This window comes from Orcinus orca, chromosome 3 (genome assembly GCF_937001465.1).
Source record: "Orcinus orca chromosome 3, mOrcOrc1.1, whole genome shotgun sequence".
In the NCBI taxonomy this organism is placed as follows: domain Eukaryota; kingdom Metazoa; phylum Chordata; class Mammalia; order Artiodactyla; family Delphinidae; genus Orcinus; species Orcinus orca.
The window spans coordinates 4,965,123-4,978,510 of record NC_064561.1 but is presented as its reverse complement, the minus strand read 5'-3'; the positions used below and the strand labels follow the sequence as shown (position 1 = coordinate 4,978,510).

At 41.3% G+C, this 13,388-nt stretch overlaps 1 long non-coding RNA gene and 1 pseudogene across 1 annotated transcript; one reads left to right on the top strand and one right to left on the bottom strand.

Annotated features, from left to right (window-relative positions):
- Nucleotides 1–300, top strand: LOC101286557 (protein kish-A-like; annotated as a pseudogene).
- Nucleotides 301–4,249: 3,949 nt separating this feature from the next.
- Nucleotides 4,250–7,414, bottom strand: LOC117195666 (uncharacterized). The gene is made up of 2 exons (XR_004475436.2): nucleotides 7,200–7,414; nucleotides 4,250–4,548 (listed from the first exon to the last, which is right to left on the bottom strand). It is a non-coding gene; the product is annotated as an uncharacterized LOC117195666 (long non-coding RNA).
- Between the last annotated feature and the right edge of the window lie 5,974 nt (nucleotides 7,415–13,388).

Here is a 13,388-nt window from a genome sequence, read left to right as displayed (position 1 = left end):
TCTGCCGGCCTCACTATGTCTGCCGTTTTCAATGTTTAGAGTCTGTTGACTGTAATCTTGCTGCTTATATGTGCCTGTGCTTGTATCCGATTCTTGGCATCCAGTCTCCTGGACAGAAATAAAACTGGGTTGTTGGGTATATTTTGGAAGTGTGCCAGAATTGGTGAACAGAAGAAGCCTTATGTTTCCGGATGCTGTATTGTGATGGCTTTCAGCATCCTCTTCGTACAGGAGCTTGGAAAAATGCCAGAATTCAGTGGCCATCAGATTTAAATAAGAAGCAAAAAAGGAGTTCTCTGCAGAAAAGAATGGAAAGAATGGTTAACCCTTTTATCTCTGAACATTGAATGAGATAAAGTTCTAGCTGCTGTTCTCTGTCTTTGTTATTGGACCAATGTTCTTAGGGGGACTTCCCTGGAGGTTCAGTGGTTAAGACTCCATGCTCCCGCTGCAGGAGGCATGGGTTCTATCCCTGGTCAGGGAACTAAGATGCCGCATGCGGAGCTGCGCAGCCAGAGAAAAACAAAAACAAAAACCAATGACAACTATATAAATAATTAGGAGGTAACCATTTAATAATCAGAGTGGAAATATGTCTGTACCAATCAACCTCAGTTCTGTACTACAATATTACATTCTGCATATGTCATTCTGTTGTATCAGGTACCAGTTTTTAGTGAGGTATCTTTAAGACACATGGTAGAAAACAAAATTGGTCAACTACTCAAGTTCCTTTCACTGTGATTTGGAAACAAGAAATCTTTATGGACTGAGACCTTTCTTGGACTAGCTTTTTTATTGAAAAAAGAAAGGTTCCGTTTGTGTTGGTAAGGCTTGCATTCATATTTAATAATGCTGGCTTTTCCGCTGGCCACATCATTTTGAGCATTGACCAGAGTACCTCTACTTTTAGCCAACTGTCGTTTATTACAGGTGTTTAAACTATTTAAAATAAGCCTATGCAGTTCTTAAGAAGGAAGATAAATGAGATGTGACTTGAAGGGTACTATCGAGAAGATGTTCCTACTTAACATGAAAGAATTCAGAATACCTGACTGGTGTTATCGTCTCTGGAACCTCCGGTTAGGTATGAATAAAAATGCCTTAAGCATGAATTTGAGCAGCTGTCGTTCTCTGAATAAGGCTACGTGCTTAGGTCTCTACGTGTTAATTACCCCAAAATGCAAAGGGTGTTTTTGTTTTTTAATACAGCACTTTAAATCTAGTTTATGTTTTGTCTGTCAACTTGAACTGGAATCTTGTGTAACTTAGTAAGTGATGATAAAGAGTTTTCATATGTACTTACCATATGCCATGGCATACATCTCTTTGAGCTTTGATGATAAAGGAAGACCTTCAGTAATTTTCATCGAGGTAAGAGGAACATGGGAAATGTGACATAAAGTTTGTAGCAGAACAGTTATTACACATGTATGGTTAAGTTTCTTAAGGTTCAACCAGAATTCAGTTAAAATTACAAAGCTAAGGAGAACTTCTTAGCTAAAAAGTGCCCTTGACAGGGACTTCCCTGCTGGTCCAGTGGCTAAGACTCTGCACTCCCACTGCAGGAGGCCAAGGTTCAATCCCTGGTCAGGGAACCCACATGCTGCAACTAAAACTAGACTAAACCCACATGCTGCAACTACAGCCCACATGCTGCAACTAAAAATCCCACACAGGGCAACAAAGATCCTGCATACCACAACTAAGATCTGGTGCAGCCAATTAAAGAAATATTTTTTTAAAATTAACCATTAGAGATAGTATTGATTAGATGTTGTTGTCAGCTATTAATTCCCCATAAAGATAAAAAGAATAAAGCTTTTTTTTTTTTAAGAAAGAAAAAAAGAAGCAATGGGCAGAATAGCTCTCTTCAGAGAGATTTAGAACTTAGGACCTTGAGGGAAATGGTCCCCAGCCTGAAATTCTCATGAAACTCCACAACTTCTGAAAGCTGTCCTGTGAATGACTCCTCTGGCCCGCTTCCTCCTGGAATGATGTCATTACCCTCCTGTCCCAGTTCCCTTTTTTCTCTCAGCCCTTGCCCTTTCAGCCCACACCTTGAGCCTGGCTCAAATATTTACTGAAGTACTACTGTGGAAAAATGTTACATGCCTTATGATAATAACAGCAAAACTTATACAGCGTTACGCTGGTGTTTAACATTTTACGTACATTATTACCGTCTTTAACACTTACAACAATCCAGTGATGTATGTACTTGTGTTGTCACTGCCATTTTGCAGATAGCAAACTGTGGCACAGAGAAGTTAAGTAACTTGCCAGAAATCACACAGCTAGGAAGAGGCAGAGCTGGGATTCAAACTCAGGCAGTCTGGCTCTATGGTGCATACCCCACTGCTTACAACAACTTAGTTATTCTGATGCCCTTATTTTCCCATTATACAGACAAGGAAACAGGCTCAGAGAGGTTTAAAGATTTGTCCACAGTCACCAGCTAGTAACTGACAGTGTCAGGATTTGAACCCAAATTATCTGACTCTGTGTTTCATGATTTTAACATTCTCTGCATGTTCTTTTGATGATAATAAAATAAAAGCCTGAACGTTTGTTAATCTGAGGAAGAAAACATATATGTCTTTAAAATTCACCATATACATGACTCAAAGACCATGCTGGCATAGGTATATAAACTGTATTTCCTGTAAACCTCTCCAGCCCTTGAAACCAAATGAAATCATTTGAAGAAAAATAACTCAAATTTCCCCAGTTGGGGTAACCACATCCCTCAGTATGATGCAAGATCCCAGAGAGTCTCCACACTCTGCATTTCTGTGAACGTGTATGGGATGCACCTATGAACGGGGTCCCTTTCTTGGTGAACCCAGAAATGTGCAGAGGCACAGCGCTGGAGGAGTTAAAATCTGTGAGACTTAAAACTACTGGAAGTTGGGATTTCCCCCAACATGGCATTCTAAGAGAGGTTAGCAGGGTGGTTCGGTCTTCGAAAAACTGATCTATGAATTCTTCCTCATATTCCATCTGTTCCCATGGGGGTCACACAAGACCCAGAGAAAGCAAAAATCCATGCTGGCATATCTGGGGCAGACTCTCCTCTTCTCTCCCCTTATCACAGGATGATATTACAGTCGCATTGCTCTTTCCTCCCTTACCACTCTGTGTTGTAAGGACTGTTCATTGTCGTTATGCAAATAGACCCAGAGAGGTTGGGCCCACCCACCCGCTCCCCGAAAGTAGGCAAGTTCAGACATGCCCGTGCTTTCTTTAGACTGACATGCCATGTGAACTCTCAGGCTCAAATACGTGCTGAAAACAGACAGAAAACTTGCACATTCTCTCCTCATGTGCAAACAGACTTTTAGAAGTCTGGGAATCTCTGGGAGATTCCCAGCACTATCGTATTGAATGTTTGCCTAATATATATATATATATTACTAAATTTGTCAGCAAGAAAAATAGAATGATGGCTAACTTTGTCTAATGTTTTATGAAATTTTCCTGAGTAATGTAAACATAGCTGTTGAGAATGAGCAAACTGAATAAATGTGACATGAAATTTATAAATAAACTTTTCAACAAGGATGATGTTTTATAAAATAGGCCTAATTTAAAACAGTTTCCAAAATCTTTTTGGTAACTTTAAAGTGCTACTAAGTTAAGTTAAATGATGGTTATTCATTGACTATCCAGATCATTTCCAAATGAGATAATGTGGGAATTCCCTGGCGATCCAGTGGTTAGGACTCTTCACTTTCACTGCCAAGGGCCTGGGTTCAATCCCTGGTTGGGGAGCTGAGATCCCACAAGCCACGTGGTGCAGCCAAAAAATAAAATAAAAATAAATAAAAGTTTTAAAAAACAAATAAGGTAATGTACTAAAATATTAATTGCTAAATTTAAGTTTACCTGCTTTGGGCTTCCCATCCGAACTAAAGATTTTGGAGGTCTTTTCGTAAACACGTGTTGTGCCACATTGAAAAACTGTACACTGAGGAAGTCTATGCTTCTAGAAGTATGAAATAGTATATTCATAAATTTGTTAATCTACAGAATGGTTGGTATATAACAGACAGTTCATAATTGCTTTCTTCCTAGTTTTCACTAGAAATTAAGGTTTATAAGAGTTAAGATTTTTAATTAATATATGGAATTAAAACTGCTAGAAACAATACCCCAAAGAAGGTAGAGAATTTTTCCTCCCCTACACCATATATGTCTGGCTAAGCACACAGACCATTACTCTGTCAAATAAAAAACAAAGCCAGACTTAGTAAGGAGAGACTTTATTCAGAAGGATTCTTCGAGGGAAAAGGGGAACATATTGAAATAGGGCAGGGGGACCTACTGCAGTGAAGAACACCCAGATCCTGCATAAGGTCTTCCAAGTGTCTCAAGAGTCTTTTCAAAATATTTTCTTTTATAGGAATACTAGAAGGAACTGAGCTTTCTAGAATTAGGGAAAAGGGATGAAAAGAGGGTGTAATGAGATGGCAGATCAGAGGTCTTCCTGTTCTCAGGAGATGCTGTCTACTGGCTCAGGGGAGATTGTGGCCAAAGTTCAGGGACCTGCAGGAAGGAAAGGAGCTTAATCAACATTTGCTTTAAGAGAAGCTTTTTCCAACTGATCACTGGGGACATGCAGTTCAGCTAATCCCGTATGAGGCAAAGAATGGGAACTTGAAGGGTCCACATCTGGCCTTGTTACAGATAAACAAAGGGGACATCTGTGGGTCTTACCTAAGTCATGTGAGAAAGGGTGGTCCTTGCAGTTAGTAGTTTTCCATAACACAAAGGGTAAGAGGATTTTCTAACCTTCAGATACAATTCAATACTGCCAACTCATAGCATTGAATAGTTAAGGAGCCTTCAAGAACCTTCAAATTGTGTGTCTTATTGTGCCCTTTGATTTATTCATTCTACGAATATTTAATGAAAACCTGTTATGCACTACTGTGTATCTTCTGAGGATACAGTGTGAACCATATCCCATAATGTTCCCTGCGGTATCAGCATCAGTCAGATGAGCCAGGAAACAAATAGCACGTTCACGGTGTTCAGAAAAGAGACCCTGTTCAACAGTGTGGACAGTGTTAAGGGAACCCACCAGGAAGAGTATGAGTCCATAGGGCTAGGGGAAGAAGCAATTACTAGAACCCAGTTTTGCTCTAGTTGTAGCAAAGGGCTACAGGAGACGACGTGTGGCCTTCAGTGAAGAGTTCAAGTATGATTTTCAAAAAGTGAAAACCAGGATGGTCCTACTAACATAAAATGAACACATATTGAAGATTTTGTTCCATTCATTCATTCATGAAGGAACAGGCGAAATGGTAAGGCAGGTTCAAATTCAAGGACATACTTTATACAGTCAGTCAAAGAAATCCTAAAATGAATTCTCTAATAGGTACAAAAGTGACTAATGCTTATACATGAATATCTGTAGCAGTATTATTCATAAGAGCCAAAAAGTGGAAACAACCCAAATGTCCATTAATTGATGAAAGGAGAAACAATATGTGCTGCATCCATACAAGGGGATATCATTCAGGCATAAAAAGGAATGAAACACTGACAGTCACTACAACATGGATGAACCTTGACAACATGATGCTCAGTGAGGGAAGCCAGACACAAAAGACCACATATTGTATGAGTCCATTTATATGAAATGTCCGGAAGAGGCAAATCTATAGGGACTAAAAGTAGATTTGTGGTTCCCAGTAGGTGGGAAGAGAATGGGGAAGTGACAGCTAAAGGTCACAGGGTTTACTATGGAGAGGTGATGGATAAGTAGTTACACAACTATGTATTTTCATATTACAAATACTGCCGGAGAGGAAAGAATGCATAGGCAAAGCACAGAGGATTTTTAGGGAAATGAAACTATTCTGCACGATACTGTAATGGTGTGTATGTGTTACTGTATACCATTTGTACAACACTGGAGTCCAGCTGTGGGGAATGTCATTAGTGGAGGTGGCTGTGCATGTGTGAGGGCCAGGAGTATATGGAAACTCTCTGCTTTCTGCTCAGTTTTGCTGTGAACCTAAAATTGCTCTAAAAAATATAAAGTCTATTTTTTTAGGTGGGAATATAAATTGGTACAGCCACTATGGAGAACGGTGTGGAGGTTCCTGGAAAAACTAAAAATAGAGCTACCATATGATCCAGCAATCCCACTCCTAGGCGTATATCTGGAGAAAACCATAATTCAAAAAGATACATGCACCCCAATGTTCATTGCAGCATTATTTACAATAGCCAGGACATGGAAACAACCTAAATGTCCATCGACGGATGAATGGATAAAGAAGATGTGGGGTATATATATATATATATATATATATATGATATTACTTTTTATATATATATAATATTACTCAGCCATAAAAAGGAACAAACTAATGCCATTTGCAGCAACATGGATGGACCTAGCCATTGTCAGACTGAGTGAAGTAAGACAGAGAAAGACAAATATCATATGATATCACTTATATGTGGAATCTAAAAAAAATGGTACAAATGAACCTATTTACAAAACAGAATCACAGATGTAGAAAACAAACTTATGGTTACCAAGGGGGATGGGGGGAGGGATAAATTGGGAGATTGGGATTGACATATACACACCACTATATATAATAAAATAGATAACTAATAAGAACTTACTGTATAGCTCAGGGAAGTCTACTGAGTACTCTGTAATGAACTAGATGGGAGAAGAATCTAAAAAAGAATGGATATATGTATATGCATGTATACATATGTATATGTATAACTGATTCCCCTTGCTGTACAGCAGAAATTAACACCACATAATAAATCAACTCTACCCCAATAAAAATTAATTTTAAAAAATATTTAGTCAAGGAGCTTCCCTGGTGGCGCAGTGGTTGAGAGTCCGCCTGCCGGTGCTGGGGACACGGGTTCGTGCCCCAGTCCGGGAAGATCCCACATGCCGCGGAGCGGCTGGGCCCGTGAGCCATGGCCGCTGAGCCTGCGCGTCCAGAGCCTGTGCTCCGCAACGGGAGAGGCCACAGCAGTGAGAGGCCCGCGTACCGCAAAAAAAAAAGAATTTAGTCAAAAAAGTCTATTTAAAAAAAAAGTACACCTAAAAAGCATGAATTTTACTCTATGTCAATTAAAGCTCAATCCGTGATTTTAAAGATGCATTTTTCTAGATGATTAGATAGATTTTGAATAAGCTTGTCAAGATATACCTCTGAGATCTCTCTAAAGAATCTGCCATTCAGCTTCAAGAAATGCAGTTCCCCGAGAGCTTCCAGCTGTCGACGCCTTCAGGATCTGCCCCAGATGTCATTCTTCCTCGGCAGCCCAGCCATGATGATACAGCAACGGCACTAGGTCTTCTGACCAAGGTGGCACTCCTTAGTCAGTCATCTTCACTTCCGAGTTCTACATTGGCTTGGCTGGAACTTGGTCAGTTCCGGATTGCAGTCTGAGGTTCTTTCTGCCCAATCCTGCTTCCTTCTCATGTACATTTGTGAGTCATTCTCTCTCAATAATGATCCTGACTCAGTCTCAGCCTCCACTTCCTAGGGAACCCCACTGACACACATGTGAAGCAATGATACTGAGAGGACATTACAGCCATGTATCTGCTTTTTTCCCAAGTTTTAGATAAAATGTTCTTAACATAAGGTGACCTGGCAGAAAGGGAGCTAAGGGGAATCAATGCCCAGCCCACAGTAACCTCATGGTTGGCCAGGTGTCACTCTCAGCTTGAAGATGTTCTCAGGTTTTTTTCCACATGACCCCCTTCATCTTCAAAGCCAACCAGGACAGGCTGAATCCTTCTCAAGTGCTGAAACTCTCTGGCTTCCGACTTTCTCCATCTCTGACTTCTAGATCTAGATTTAAAGTCCGTAGATGCCTAGGGACTTCCCTGGTGGTCCAGTGGTTAAGAATCCATCTTGCAGTGCAGGGAACACGGGTTCAATCCCTGGTCAGGGAACTAAGATCCCACATGCCATGGGGCAACTAAGCCCGCATGCCGCAACTACTGAGCCCCACCTGCTCTGGAGCCTGCACGTCACAACTACAGAAGCCCGCGCACCACAACTGCGACCCAAAGCAGCCAAATAAATAAATAAGTAAAAATTTAAAAAAAAAAAAAGATGCATCTAGAAGGTGGTTCCTAGAGAAGGAGATACATGATGATTTAGAACATGCTCGACATCCATGTAATAAAGGAGTGTCCAGGTGCCAAAACGAATGGGTCACCTCAAGCTGTTTGCCTAGAACCTCACAATTAAATGACATTTCTGAAATGGAGTCCTTGACACAGATTTCATTAAACCAAAGAAAAACACATTGGGACACCATGGAATGGTATCTTATGGAGAGAGTGAGAAATCTCCGCCAGAGACACACCATCCAGGCTCGGAACAGATGTCAAACGGCTCCTCTTTTAGCTACATAGAAAGCTGGTCACCTTTAGATAGTCAAAGAGCAAGATACCTATTTTGCAATCAGTGACGCTGATTTTCAGATTATTTATTTTAAATTCCTATAAAGATCAACCTTTTGTATGAAAAATGTGTGTATAAAAATTATATGTTCTCCGGAGACTTCCATCGTAGTGCAGTGGTTAAGAATCTGCCTGCCAATGCAGGGGACACGGGTTCAATCCCTGGTCCAGGAAGATCCCACATGCTGTGGAGCAACAAAGCAACAAACATAGCCACGACTACTGAGCCCGCACTCTAGAGCCTGCGAGCCACAACTACTGAGCCCACGAGCCACAACTACTGATGCCCACGTGCCTAGAGCCCATGCTCCGCAACAAGAGAAGCCACCGCAATGAGAAGCCCGCGCACCACAACGAAGAGTAGCCCCCGCTTGCAGCAACTAGAGAAAGCCTGCACGCAGCAACGAAGACCCAATGCAGCCAAAAATAAACAGATAAAATAAATTTTTTAAAAGTTACGTGTTTTCCTTAATTCTGGTGCTTTGGGGCTTGTAAATGGCTTATTGTACGTTTCACAATAAAAAAATTTTTGAAGCTTTAGAAGGAAGGAAGGAAGGGAGGGAGGGAGGAAGGGAGAACTTGTGTGATTAGTTCAGGCCCCCTTGGACAATCTCTCTTTTGATTCACTCCAAGTCAACTGAGCAAAATCTGCAAAACCCCTTTTACCACATAATATAATCATGGGAGGGTGATATCCCAACATATGCACAGGAGAGGGAATTATACGAAGTCCAGGGTCATCAGGGGTGGTCTTAAAATTCCGCCTACCACATTCAGCAAATTGTCAAAATACATATTCCTGAGTCTCACACCCAGAAATTCCAAATCAATAGGTCAGGTCTCAGGTGACCCCCAAGTCTCTGTGTTATTTAAAGCTCTCCAGATTTTTCTTGTAGTTAGCCAGGCATAGAAACTCCCTCATGGTTGTGTCTCTTAAGCCTGGAATAGTTATAACATGTGTTCAATTTTTAGCAGAAGATCTGAATCAGGGGATGGGGCACGAGGTAATAAGAGAAAAAGAAACAAATGGACAGAATATATTATGAGAAAGAGAGTTAGGGGGAACCACTCAAAAGGAAAAAAGAGAGATGCAGGAAAGTAATGAAAAAGGAAAACTGTCATTGCAGAGAATTTTTAGATTTTCACCGTTTCTAAGTCACCCCCAGAAAGTTCAAGCTACCCAGGGAAAGGGAAGATGTGAATGTAAAGCAGAAAGGATAGGAGATGAAAAGCGTTCTGGAGATGGGTGATGGTAATGGTTGTATAACAAGATGAATGAACTTAACACTGCTGGACTGTACACTTTAAAATGGTTAAGATAATAAATATTATGCGTCTATTACCAGAATGAAACTTTTTTTATTAAATGAGAAGGGATGTCACAAATCATTCACGTGGTTGCATAAATATAGTAACATATGGGTGCCAACATTTCTTTAACTGACGTACAAATGTATGTATGTGTTTTCAAGTTTTTGTTTCTATTTTGGTCTCATAAAATTAATTTGCCTTAACCCTATCACCGATAATTCCACTTCTAGGTATTTCCCTGAAAGAAATGAACATGTGTTCGCAGACACTTGCTCAACGATTTTTGTAGCAGTTTTACTTATAATATGCAAAAATGGGAAACAACGCAAATGTCCATCACCTGGGGAGTGCGTAAACAGACTGCGCTCCATTCATATAATGAAATGTTATTTGACAGTTTTAAAAAAAAGAATGAACTACAGCTACACAGAACTTGGATGAAACTCAGAAACATTATTTTCAGTGACAGAAGCCAGACCAAAAAAAAAAAAAAAATACACACTATATATCTCCACATTATCAGAAGTTCAAGAATAGACAATGTCAGGACTTCCCTGGCGGTCCAGTGGTTAGGACTCCACGCTTCCACTGCAGGGGGCCTGGGTTCAATCCCTGGTTGGGGAACTAAGATCCCATTTAAAAAAAAAAAAAGACAATGTTTATGGATTGTAATAGATATCAGAACATTGATTACAACTGGGGATATTGACTTGGGAGGGGCACATAAGGAAATTTCTGGACTGATGGAAATGATCTAAATGGGGAAAGTGTTACCAAGGCTGTTGTCCCAGAATTACACCCTTGCCTCTTCCTCCAACGGAAACCAGTTGCTCTTGTCTAAGTTTCAAGAGGCAGCTGCAAATAGAGAAACAAGCACTGGTTAGAACCAGCTAGGCCCAAGATGTCAGAAGATTTGACTTCAAGATAGACCTTGAGCCTCCTATACGCTCACTGTGATACATTAGTATGCAAATGACACACCCACCAGCACCATGACAGTTGACAATTGTTATGACAACTGGAAAAGCCCATACAAGAACCGAAAAGGAGTTTAGGCTAGGACCTGGCACTGGTCCAGGTGACCAATTCGTTAACAAAAAGAATGTGGGTTACACAGGTAAAGGCATTTGTCAATGCTCTTTGAGCTTTACTTGTAATTATGTAAATTATATCTCAATTTTTAAGACCCTGTGATTTGGGTTTTGTGATTAAGAGAATTTATCTCACATGCACTAGCCAGTGCTCTCGAGTAGCAGTTAAAACATTTTTCTGCTAACAAATTGGAAGTCGAGCGGCCCCCAAAGCTATGCTCAGGCATGAGAAAGAGAATGGAGAATTCACAGAGAGAGAAATAATAAATGAAGGCCAGAAATCATAGGCAGCTGGGCTTGTAGAACACTAGAAATGCCTGTTAAAAGAACCAAAAGGAAAAGAAGAACCAACAGGAAAAAAAAAGAACCAGCAGGTAAAAAAGAAAAAACCCTTGTTATGAACTGAATGTGTGTCCTCCCTCCCCACCCCCCATTCATATATTGCAGGCTTAACCCCCATCATGATGGCATTGGAGTTGGGGCTAAAAGGGAAGTGTGATATTGTGATATTGTTGGGGGAGACACTGACCAAAACCACCCACCCTGGCCAGCCAAGATAGTAGCCACTTGCCTGAGTTATCTTACCACAGGAGGTCCTGGTAAGGAACGTGGAACTAACAAGCTACCACTAACTGGAAGAATTCAAGAAAGGTCAAAAGGAGAGAGGATACAGACACCAGTCCATATGTCCTACAAAACTCCCAGAATCCTCGCTGGAATCCATCTTGGCGGAGCGATGCACGCACCACCAGGAAAGACCCTGAGGCAGAGTGATTGGCCAGAGACAACCTGGAAACTAACCCCGTCATCATCAAACCCGAGACTGCAAGCCATGTGGCAGAGCAGTCCTCCTGGGTTCCCTTACCCTGCTGCTCTCCCCCCCGGGGCGCACCTAACCCAATAAGGTCTCTTGCTTTGTCGGCACGTGTGTGTCCTTGGACAATTCATTTCCAAGCGTTAGACAAGAGCCCGCTCTCGGGCCCTGGAAGGTGTCCCCTTCCTGCAACAAATGGCGACTCTGGTGGGGCCCCTTCTTCACTACGACAAACATCCTGACCACTCAGAGTACTTGGGGACCAGCTCGCCCGCCAACGGACCAGACCCAGTGGCCGCAACCGGGACCCTTTGTCCCCCTGGTCTCCTCCTGACGTGGACGACTGACCAGAGTGCCCCAACCAAGTAAGGAGCAAGAGACTTTATTGACTCTCTTTCCCTTTCCCTCTCCCTTTCCTCTTTTCAACCCCTCCTATCCTACCCTTTGTTTCTTCTGTCCTGCTGGATGCTGGAGTCTGGTTGGAGGGCCTCAGCCTGACCTGAGAGTCAGAGCCTGATCACCTCGTCGGCAAAGAACTAATTCTGATCTGGTATCTGGTACCGTATCTGGTATCTAGTTTCTGGTTTCTGGTTTCTGGTAGGGCTGAGTTCCTATCCTCCTTTCCTAGAAGCCCAGGGGACAGTTCTGTAATGCCTGGGCGTCTGCAGGTGGCAGGAGACGTTCGTAAGGCCACCCCTACGTCCCCCATCCTTCCCCTCCTCTTTCAACTTGGCCTCCTTTCCTCCCTTAGAAATCTTTGAAGACCCAAGATAGCTCCATTTACTCTGTTTGTTAGTACTTGGTTGTATCTCTGTAGGAGGTTTTTTTGAGAGATTGCAATCTGAGTGTCTGATTAGGATGGCCACGCCTGTGTGTTTTATTCTTTGTGTTCTGTGTTGTGATTTGTGTTGGCCATTCTGCCTTGTGAAATGAAAAACTCTGGTTCTGTTCCACCGTGGAGCCCTCTTGAGCAAATTCTGTCTGACTGGAAAGATTCTAACTGTGAGCCCGTAACTAAGAAAGAGATAATATTTTATTATAACATTGTGTAGCCACCATATCCTTTGGACTCCAGTGAAAATTGTTTCAGGAAAAACTCTTGAAAATTCCAAAACTGGTTCTTTTTTTTTTTTTTCATATACAGTTAGAAAAAGCAAGCTTGATAAAATGTCTTTTCAGAATTCTGACGCTGAGGGAACAAGTCCTTCTAGGAGAACTTGCTTTTCTCTCCCTGTGCCTTGAGACCAGGACTCTCAGGAACACTTATCTTATCTAGACCATCTCTAATTCCTGAAACTGAGGAAAAAAACAGGAAGAAGCCTTTTAAATTTTTCCTTATTCCAACTGTTATTTCTAAATTAGTGAGTTTTATATTGTGATATCTGATTCATGACTAACTTTAGAAAATGAAGCTAGATCTCTCGTTGTGTCTGTCTGGGTAGATGTATGTCTCAGTATGTGTCTTTGTCTTTGGATAATACTGCTGAGGTTAATTTGTAAATGAGCTCTATTTAATTGCCTTAAGGAAAAGTAAGCACTTACAAATCGAACAATTCTAAATACGAGAGAAATTAAGCTAAATGAATTTCAGGTTCACGTGAACTGGAACATATTCAGTATTAAATTAAGACCTGGTATGAATGCTTGCTTGTTGATCTAATTAATATAGACATGTCTTTAGAGTCATCAACATTAAGTATAA